Source organism: Trichomycterus rosablanca, chromosome 1, assembly GCF_030014385.1.
Source record: "Trichomycterus rosablanca isolate fTriRos1 chromosome 1, fTriRos1.hap1, whole genome shotgun sequence".
Lineage (NCBI taxonomy): Eukaryota > Metazoa > Chordata > Actinopteri > Siluriformes > Trichomycteridae > Trichomycterus > Trichomycterus rosablanca.
The window spans coordinates 86,007,203-86,016,371 of NC_085988.1; the positions used below are offsets into that span (position 1 = coordinate 86,007,203).

Genomic DNA, 9,169 nt, shown 5'->3' on the forward strand with positions numbered 1-9,169 from the left:
AATCTCATGTTCTCACAGTCCTATTTTCTAATGGTCCTATGTTCAGAGTCTTATGTTCTTAGTGTCCTATGTTCTCAGTCCTATGTTCCTATAGTCTTATGTTTTAGGGTCGATTGTTCTAGAGTTGTAATGTTCCAGTCTTATGTTCTTCAAGTCCTATGTTCCAGTGTCATATGCTGTCATGATTCCATGTTCTTAAAGTCTTGAGTTCCAAAGTCCCATGTTCTCACAGTCCTATTTTCTCAAAATCCTATGCTTTTAGAGTCTTATGTTTTAGTGTCCTATGTTCCAAAGTTCTATGTTTTTAGGGCCCTATGTTCTCATGGTCCTATGTTCTCAGTGTCCCGTGTTCCAAAATGCTATGTTCTCAGAGTCCTATGTCCTTAGTGCCCTATATAAGTCCCATGGTCTCACAGTCCTATTTTCTCATTGTCCTATGTTCTCAGAGTCCTATGTTCTTAGTGTCATGTGTTCTGAGTCCCAAATTCTCTATGTTCTATGTACCCAGAATCTTATGTTCTCAGGACTCTATGTTCTTAGAAACCTATGTTCTAGGGTCCTATGTTCCAGAGTTCTTTTTGTTATAAAGTCCTTTGTTCTCAGGGTCCTACGTTCTCAGTCCTATGTCCCAGGGTCCTATGCTCTAATGGTTCTATGTTCTTAAAGTCCTGTGTTCCAAAGTCCCATGGTTCCACAGTCCTATTTTCTCATGGTCCTATGTTTTCAGAGTCCTTTGTACTTAGTGCGCTAGGTTCCAGGGTCCCATGTTCTCAGAGTCTTATGTTTCTTGAATGTTTTATTCGAATGTTGAAAGATCAACCAGTGTTATAAAAAAATGCACAGGAGAACCGAAAATGTCCAGTACTAACTGATGTGGTACTAATCTGTTTGTGATGGATGAAAGCCATGCAGGTGTTTTGTCGATGAACGACCGGGGCAAATCTCCTGGCTTTGGCATTTCTAACAATTCCGTGTGTGTGTGTCGGGTTTTTGAAGCTGAAGAACAGAGACTAACCTTTAACTGGACGCCGCCCGCCGCTGGAATCCCCTCCCGCTCAAATCGACGCCAACTTCAGCTTCTGAACTGGAGAGAAGAGAGCAAAGGTTAGAAAATCTTCACCTGCATTTTCCAAGTCATGCCGCGTTCAGTTGAGAGTTCGCCGCTATGCCGTTTGGTTATTAAGATGTGGCACACTCATGAACCTCAGAGATGTGCAGAGCTCAATAATAGGGCTTTTCCACCAAAAGAACCATGGTTCTTGAACCAGTTCTGTTCAGGTTTCTTCGAACCTTGGTGTTCTGTAGAGAACCGACGCGTGTTTCCACCAGTTTTTGAGAACCAAGCAGCGTCATCAACGGTGGGCGTTACTTAACAAAAGTTAAGAGTAGTAACATGATGGCGGAGCATGTACATAGATTATGTGCAAGCATTTGTGCTGCTGTTACAGATATTGTTTTTTATGTAAAAATCATGGATCAGCTGTTGGTGATAAGAGGACATGACGTGTTTGTCGCAGTTGTTGTTTTCTATAGTTCATTGACGTGAGAAGCGTTTTGCGCTTCGCTTTCACCGCAACCCTCGGCGCAAATAGCCGATTTGCTCAGCGCTCGGCTTGAGCGATAAAACATCATTAAAGTTCCACAAAGCAGGAAAACAAAAGAGTGACAACCAGGGGAGAAGTAAGTGGCAACCGTATAATGCCAGTCTATAGAACAACTTTTGGTCAGTCCTCTTTTACAGTTAAAGGTGTACGATTATGGAATTTATTACCTTCAGAAATCAAACCCCAAAATGAATTAAAAGTTTTTAATATAAAGGTAAAGCAATGGTTTAAACAAAAACAAACATGTGAACACTCTGTAAGTATTAGTTGATAAACAGATATAAAGATGGACTCATCACAAATGTAATCGCTCAAATCAATATGTTGTTTTATGTATTTTATGTATTTACATTTTGTACTATTTTGTTATAAAAGCCTAACCAGGGACTGGGGCTGCAAATTAGCTTATGCTAGAAGCCTCTTATACAATACATCTGGTGCATTTTATGTAACAATGTTTATTTGTATTGTCCCTGTTAAATAAACTATTAAAAATTAAAAACAGCACAAACATCCATCTGTGTGAAATAACCATCAAATCTACTCTAAAATACAACATGTATCTGTGTTTAACTGGATTTACTTCACGTGTGGTGTTTATGCAGCTCGGGGTTCTAAATCTTCTCTGGAGAGTCGAAAAAGCGTAACGCAAAAAATACAACGTAACGTGGCTGAATGTACTAAAAGTACAACACAGAAACACTACATTTCTCACCGTTATTACTGGTTATAAGAGCTCTGTACTGCCCAAATTCATCGCTCAGTGTTTCAGTATAATAAGCCACATTATGCTTTATTTTTCACGTTAATCGTTGTTCGTTCTGTCCGGGTCACTTTTACCACGTCATATCACACAGTTCATCTTTTTTAAAGGCGCTTTGAAAATATCAGCGACAAACTGGATCAAAATGTAATCAGGTGAACTTTAAAAGATAAAAATGCAGCATTAAGCTCCATACGAGACTCCAGCTGACGCCATTGTTGCTGTCGCTGTGCTGTACAACATGACATGCCCACAGGTGACGTCACGGTTTGCGCTTAAAAACCCAGTACTCTGTGGTGCCAGATTGGCCCGCTAGCTCGCTGTCTGGAACCTCTTTTTTTTGGTGGAAACACGTGGAACCGGTTCAAAATCAAATTCGGGAACCGGAACGGGCTCCGTTCTGCGTCGGTGGAAAAGGGGTATAAGTAAGTCAGGAATGTCCGTAAGAACAAAATACACCAAACGGGGATCCTTGACGGTGTTTACGTCATCCCACACTCCCGAGAAGAGGCCGTGTCTAAATTCTTAGATCCCTTTAAATGCTCCTACTGAGGCGCCTTAATTCTAAGTGATAATCTGACGGAATACCTAGGGAGTGTCTGATGCTTCGTCAGTGCTGAAGATCAATCCCAGCAATCCCAGGTCACTAGGTTTTCAGACAGACCCGATGTCTGTCCACAGTCAAGCGAGCTTAGTGCACAAAAGCTGCATGGTCCAAAAGAAGCTCCTGCTTGAAAACTGAAACCTTAAAGCTCGACTGCAGTTTGTAGACGATCACATGGACACATAAGGAAAGCTTTTGGAGGAATTTCTTAGTGGACAAGTAAAAGTGGATGTTCAAACCCAACAACATTGTACCTACTGTTGAGCATGGTGTAAAGATAGTCACACACTATGTAGCACATGAAACGTCCTTCTGGCAGAAAGTTCCAATGCCATGTTGCTTCAATCCTATGGGCATTCTTAGATTCTTAGACCTGGACTAAAGCTAAAAATGCTCAGAAAGAACAACACTAGGGGGCGCTTGGGGGGTGCAGCAGTAAAACAAGCTAGCCCACCAGTGCTGACACCTATAATGGCAATAATTAGCTCATTTAAGGGTGGGAATGCTGTATGGATTCCTCATAGCCGCTGCAGTTACGACCTCTGCTGGCTGATCGAGGCGCTGCACAGAGACGGGGGATAACGGAGAGCAGTGCGTGACTCTCTGTGCTTGATATGGATCTCCATATGACCCCACCTGGTGCAGGTAAAAAGAAGCGGTCAGTACTGCACTTGTGTCGGAGGGGGCATGTGTTAGTCACGACCCTCCTCGGTCAGGAGTGGTCTGCAGCAGTAAAGGGGGAAATATTATCCGGGAATTGGACACGACTAAACTTGCGCATCTGAGCCAATAAACAAATGCACATCTGAGTCAAACAGCTGACGTAGAAAACGAGCGCTAATGTCCCGCCGCTTTGGTTCCTGAACCACGAACAAGAACTATTAAAAACAGGTAAATGTCACCTGGGCTGCTCTGCTACCAACCGGCCGGGCACCTACATTTAGACATGATTGGTTAACGCTGCTGAAAAAAGGGGGGCAATTGTGGCCTCTGCTGGCTGGTCAAGGCGCTGCACAGAGATTATGAATAATGAAGAGCAGTGCGTAACTCTAAGTATGTGATATTTGTGTGATCCCGCCTCGTACAGGTGAAAATAAGACAGGTAATGGAGAGCAGTGCATGACTCTCCGTACATGATACCTGTGACAGGTGAAAAGAAGACAGGTGATGGTACGGGAGGGTGTTAGTTACGACCCTCCTCAGTCAGAACGGAGGTCTGCAGCAGTAGATGTAAAATATTATCAGGGAATTGGATACGTCTTGATTGGGGGAAATGCTTAAAAATTCAATATACAACATATCAGCTGTATTATTTCTTTGCTACTCCAGAAATAAACAAATGTGCATCCGAGTCGCTGTGGTTCCTGAACCACAAACAAGAACTATTAAAAACAGGTTAACATCGCCTGGGCTCTGCTACCAACCGGCCAGGCGCCAACCCACAGACACAATTGGTTAACGCCTGTCAAAAGTGGGAGGGCTGAAGGTATTCCTCATAACTGCTGCAATGGCGGCCTCTTCTGGCTGGTTGAGGCACTGCACAGAGATGATGAATAACGGAGAGCAGTGCGTAACTCTCCATACACCTCGTACAGGTGAAAATGAGGCAGGTGTTGAACCAGGAGGGTGTTAGTTACGACCCGCCTTGGTCAGGACTAGAGGTCTGCAGCAGTAGAGGTGAAATACGATTGGGGAATTGTATACGTCTAGAAGTATAAACACACCACAAATCCAGTGAAGGCAGCAGCAGCAAGACGTCCTAAAGTTGTTTCTCACGGGGCCGAAGCGTCTGCGATATTCTTGTTCTCTCCGCCCGGGGTGAAGATTTCCTAAACGATCGATGGCTGGTGAACACGAGCATTAAAGACAAAAGAAAAATAATAGCCCGAGGAACCCGTGTCATTTCCTCCTGTTGATTTTCCCATCAGAAGAGTGATCTCTCTCACCGAGTGATGCAACCGGGAGAGAGGAACGTATCGACGGAACACTTTCACGGTTGGCAGTCTAGCTTCATTATCGGGGCTCAAAATGAAGAGCAAACGTTGGAAACGTCTGGCTTCGGCATCCAGGCCGTTGGTAAGGTGAGGTACGGACCACGGGACTTACAGAATCAACAACTACTAATCAATTGTGTTAATAAACATCAACAATTCATACCACTTCATTTTATTACCATTTCACATGTTTCCCCCTTTGACACGTGTGTAGTTGTCGGCCACTATAAAGCACTTGGTGCTCATACGGAGAGACACGCCTTGCTGCTCCTCGACCAGCCAGCAGCACTGACCTCCCTCCCTTAGATACGACCTACTGTGTGTCCCTCTGTGTAAATTCAACCTATACGCTCCTCTTGTCCCAGTTTCCAAACATGACGTCAGATATCCCCCTGTGTCCTGTACTCTCCATACCCCTCTGATATTACCAGTATCCTCCACATCTCACGTCCCTTATTTCCTAATCTTCCAGTCCCCTTGTTTCCACCAGTATATTCTTCTTTTCCTGGCCCCAAATTTCCACCATTACACCCACTCTTCCAGTGCTTTAGTTTTTTCCAGTATTATCCACTCTTCCTTTTCCCTAGTTCCCAGCATTGTTCCTCATTCTTACTGCCTCAGGTTTCCACCAGCAGCCCCTACTATTCCAGTACTAGTTTCACCAGTATCACTTCTCCAGTCCCTTAGATTCCATATTGATAAATAATATCAGCTAGTTTTTAAGTTTTTCTTTTTTGGGGGTAGCAAATATTAATTAGGAGGGTCAGACACCCCCCCCCCCCCCCAATCCCCCCGTAAATCAAACCATCCTACTATTACACCATTACATCTGCTCTTCCAGTCCCCTAGTTTCCACCAGTATAATCTCCTTTTCCAGTCCCCATACTCTCCACCATTATGTCTACTCTTCCAGTCTCCTAGTTCTCTCCAATATCGTCCACTCTTCCATGTCCTTAGTTTCTACCGTTATCTCTTCCTTCCCCTGCCCCCAAATACTCTTCCAGTTCCCTAGTTTCCACCAGTATTGCCCACTTCTCCAGTCACTTAGTTTCTACCATTATATCTACTCTTCCAGTCCCCTAGTGTTCCCCAATATCGTCCACTTTTCCATTTCCTTTGTTTTCTTAGTTTTCTCCAGTATCAATTTGTGTTTCCACCATTACATCTACTTTCCTAGTACCATAATTTTTACCAGTATAATCTCCTCTTTCAGTCCCCTAGTCTCCACCATTATGTTTACTCTTCCAGTCCTCTAGTTTTCTCCCACTCTTCCATTTCTCTAGTTTCCAGCATTATCTCTTACTCTTCCTGCCCTCAGGTCTTTACAAGCATTTACATTTACATTTTCAGAATTTAGCAGACGCCTTTATCCAAAGCGACTTACATTATAGTTACAGTACATAGTCTGAGCAATTGAGGGTTAAGGGCCTTGCTCAAGGGCCCAACAGCAGCAACCTGGTAGTGGTGGGGCTTGAACCAGTGACCTTCTCATTACTAGTTCAGTACCTTGACCACTAGGCTACAGCTTGCCCTTACTAAGGGCCCCTACTCTTCCAGTCCCCTAGTTTCCATTACATCTGCTCTTCAAGTACCATAGTTCTTTAGTTCTCTCTAATATTGTCCACTCTTCCATTTCCTTATCCAGCTTTATCTCCTACTCTCCCTGTCCCCAAGTTTTCACCAGTAGCCCCTACTCTTACAGTCCCCTAGTTTCCTCCAGTATCAATTTCTCTTCCAGTCTCCACCATTACATCTACTTTCCCAGTACCATAGTTTTTAGCAGTATAATTTCCTCCTCCAGTCGCCAAGTCTCCACCATTATGTCTACTCTTCCAGTCCCCTAGTTCTCACCACTATCCTCCACTCTTCCATGTCCTTAGTTTCCAGCTTATCTCTTACTCTCCCTGCTCCAGGTTTCTACCAGTAGCCCATACTCTTCCAGTCCCCTAGTCTCCATCAGAATTCCCTACTTCCCTAATTCCAGTTCGCTAGCTCCAACCATTACATCTACTTTCCCAGTGCCATAGTTTCCACCAGTATAATCTCCTTTCCCAGTCCCCTACTCTCCACCATTATGTTTACTCTTCCAGTCCCCTAGTTCTCTCCAGTATCGTCCACTCTTCTATTTTCTTAGTTTTCAGCATTATTATCTTTTACTATCTTTTACTCTCTTCCAGTCCCCCTGATTTCCACCAGTATCACTCCACCAGTCCCTTAGTTTCCATCAGTATGACCTACTTTTCCATTTGCCTCTATGACATCTGCTCTTCCAGTCTCCTAGTTTTCTCCAGTATCAATTTCTCTCAGAGTCCTCTAGTCTCCACCATTACATCTCCTCTTCCAGTCTCCTTTTCCCTAGTTCCAGTCCCCTGGTTCCCACCAGTATCACTCCTCCAGTCCTCTAGTTTCCCCCAGTATTTCATATTTTTTCAGCCCCCTTCCAGTTGTATCCAACAGTATTCCCTACTTTCCAGTTTTCTAGCTTCAATCGTTACATCTGCTCTTCCAGTCTTCTTTGAGTCCCCTTGTTTCCACCAGTAAAATCTCCTTTCCCAGTACCCTAGTCTCCACCATTACGTTTACTCTTCCAGTCCCCTAGTTCTCTCCAGTATCGTCCACCCTTCTATTTTCTTAGTTTCCAGCATTATCTCTTACTCTCCCTGTCCCCAAGTTTCCACCAGTGTCACTTCTCCAGTTTCTTAGTTTCCATCAGTATTTCCTATTCTTCCAGTTTTCTAGCTCTAACCATTACATCTGCTCTTCCAGTTTCGAGTCCCGTAGTTTCCACCAGTATAATCTCCTTTTCCAGTTTCCTACTCTCCACTATTATGTCTGCTCTTCCAGTCCCCTAGTTCTCTCTAATATTGTCCACTGTTCCAGTTCCTTAGTTTTTAGCATTATTTCTTACTCTCCCTGATCCCAGGTTTCCACCAGTAGCCCCTACTTTCCCAGTTGCCTCTATGACATCTGCTCTTCCAGTCTCCTAGTTTCCTTTAGTATCAATTTCTCTCCCAGTCCCCTAGTTTCCACCATTACATCTACTTTCCCAGTGCCATAGTTTCCACCAGGATAATCTCCTCTTCCAGTCCTTTAGTCTCCAGTATCGTCCATTCTTTCATTTTCTTGGTTCCAGTCCCCTGGTTTCCACCAGTATCACTCCTCCAGTCCCCTGACTTCCACATACCTTTGGCAGTGTGGGTACATGAGTTGATGGAAAGCCAGAGGTTAACATGTCGGCACCGAGATGGAGCGAATTTGGTTATTGCCGGTATATCAGCGAACACGATCATAATGTGAATGTTTATACGGGCGCGGCGCCGCACCACCGTCTCCTCTAACTCAAAATGAAAAATGAAAAAGCGACGCCGGGTTATCGCTAACACCGGCGCAGCAGCACCCAGAAGATTTGTTTTCTTTACTCTCGCTTTCGCCAAGCTTTGATGCTCAGATAAAGACTATTGCTTTCGCCTGACGGGAGAGGGAAAAATAGTGGAGAGAGTTTATACTCTCGCATATGGAAAAACTCGAGGTGGGGTCGAGGTGGGGTCGAGGTCAGGGCTCTGTCCAGGTCAGTGGACAATCTAGTGACCCCTGCTGGATGCTCAACACAAAGCAGCTTCTACTCTTTAGGTAACGTGTTTGTAGCCTAGTGGTTAAAGTACAGGACTAGTAATCAAAAGGTCACTGGTTCAAGCCCCACATCTGCCAGGTTGCCACTGTTGGGCCCCTGAGCAAGGCCCTTAACTGTCAATTGCTTAAACAATAAATACTGTAAGTCGCTTTGGATGGTTATTCTTTCTATGTCTTCTTATTCAGTTGAGTGTTCTTTGTGGTCTAGCTCTCAACTGATGTTCCAATTCATCCCAAAGGTGATTAATGGGGTCGAGGTCAGAACTCTGTCCAGGTCATGCTCCCAAACTACGATCCCAAAAGTTGGAATGTGGGAGCGTAGTTGGTGGAGCTTTTGAGCTATCAATCAAAAGGTTGAGAGTTCAAATCCCAGCTCGGCCATGTGGCCACCGCTGGGCCTCCAGGGGCCCCCTGACCCCGACTTCCAAACATTTATTATTACATTTACATTTGTGGCATTTAGCGGGCGCTTTTATTCAAAGCAGGTCAGCGGTAGCTCAGCGGTTAAGGTACTGGACTAGTAATCAAAAGGTCGCTGGTTCCAGCCCCACATCTGCCAGGTTGCCACTGTTGG

General features: G+C 44.5%; 1 protein-coding gene across 1 annotated transcript in view; it reads right to left on the reverse strand.

The window, feature by feature from the left end:
• Positions 1-9,169, reverse strand: part of syt1a (synaptotagmin Ia) — a 253,282-nt gene that overhangs the window by 164,773 nt on the left and 79,340 nt on the right. The window contains exon 3 of the mRNA XM_063007450.1: positions 1,016-1,084. The gene's annotated coding sequence lies outside the window, so the exon portion shown is untranslated. The remainder of the gene's footprint in view (positions 1-1,015; positions 1,085-9,169) is intronic.